Genomic DNA, 1649 nt, shown 5'->3' with positions numbered 1-1649 from the left:
AAAGTACCTATCACAGGCGGCGGGAAACAATGAATGCGGGTTTTATGTAATGTGGGCAATGCTTCGCTACATCGGCGGAAAATCAGAAGAAGCCGATTAGTTGGTATGGATAATCCCCATTTCATTTATGTCTGTTAATAATTCAACAAAATGATGTACTGTTCCTCTTTGGATATTATCTTTTTTGAACGACAGCGCAAGAAATATAAGCACGAAAGGCTGCTAGACATGGAGATCGTCGCACTACAATCGGAGCTGGCAAAATTCGTCTTAGCCGAGGTATTGGAAAAAGATGGAGTATTTTCCATTGCACAATCCGTGAAGTACAAGGACCAGTATGGCCCAGAGCGGCTCGCCAGATTATTGTAAGAAGTCCGAGAAGCATATGTGAAGTCTAAGAACATTTCTTTTTTATTTTGAGGGATCTAGATGTGGATAAGAACATTTGAATTGTAATCGTAATATTTGTAATGTTTAATATTGATGGATCTGTCGTCTACGTAGCGTATATAAAACGAAACCCGATTCCACGAAAAATATAAATTAAAATAAATTATAAAACAATAAAATACGAATGGGCCATCACCGCCGGTTAGCAACAAACCGGCACTGTTGTCGTAACCATCACCGCCGGTTAGCAGCAAACCGACAATGTTGTCTTGCTCAACACTGCTGGCTTGAACCATAAACCGACACTGATAGTTACAAGAACACTGCCGGTTTGATCCATGAACCGACACTGATATTTACTTCAATACTACCGGTTTGATCCATGAACCGACAGTGTAGGCTTGCTCAACACTGCTACCTTGAGCCAAGAACCGACACTCTTAAAGCAACCGTCACTGTCGGTTGGCACTACAAACCGACAGTGTTGTTCAACTAGACACTGCCGAGCGGAGCCAGGAATCGACACTATTTCCTGTAGATCATTGTCGGTTTTTAAAGATCAACAGTGATGTCAACCCCCCATCACTATCGGTATGCCACTGTCGGTTCAAAATCCGGCAGTAAAGTGTGTTTTTAAACCGGCAGTGATGTCCAGATCTGGGGTAGTGTTAACTTTGTTGCGTAAACTTTTCAAAACACTTTTAGTAAGTCATTTCTCTTTCTCTGGTTTGTCTCCGTCTTTTTCTATCGTCAAATTCCTTGTTTCTCAGCTTAAGCTGTTGTTAGGCGCTTTCCCAAAATCTTTTATTTGTAATCCAAATCACTCGTATGACTTCGTGGTTCATCAACCTATCTCTAAAAACTCTCAGAGAATTATTTTGGCTTTTCTGGAATTCTTTTTCACTTTTCAGCGAGCATAATATAATCTTTAGATGCTCCAAAATATCTTTTCGTGAGCTCTAGATACCTTATTCCGGTTTCTCATGTTTCCATTTACCTCTGGGATTTCCCCCAAATTTTGGCAGTATTTTTCTGGCTCGAATAGTAATTCTAGACTTTTCTAGAATTATTTTTCATACACACATAATTAATTTGGAAATAATTAATTATAATCCTAAACTATCTGAGCTCAAAATCCTTTTGGCTCTTTCTCAAATGGGTCTCCTGCTGATACTCCACCTATCTGTTTTTCTTTCTTTTGTTCCTCCCACCTTTTGCTTCGACGTGATGACATAATCTGAAGAAGCAAGCAACTAGGC

This window comes from Miscanthus floridulus, chromosome 3, assembly GCF_019320115.1.
Source record: "Miscanthus floridulus cultivar M001 chromosome 3, ASM1932011v1, whole genome shotgun sequence".
Classification (NCBI taxonomy): domain Eukaryota; kingdom Viridiplantae; phylum Streptophyta; class Magnoliopsida; order Poales; family Poaceae; genus Miscanthus; species Miscanthus floridulus.
This window is presented reverse-complemented; position numbering follows the sequence as displayed.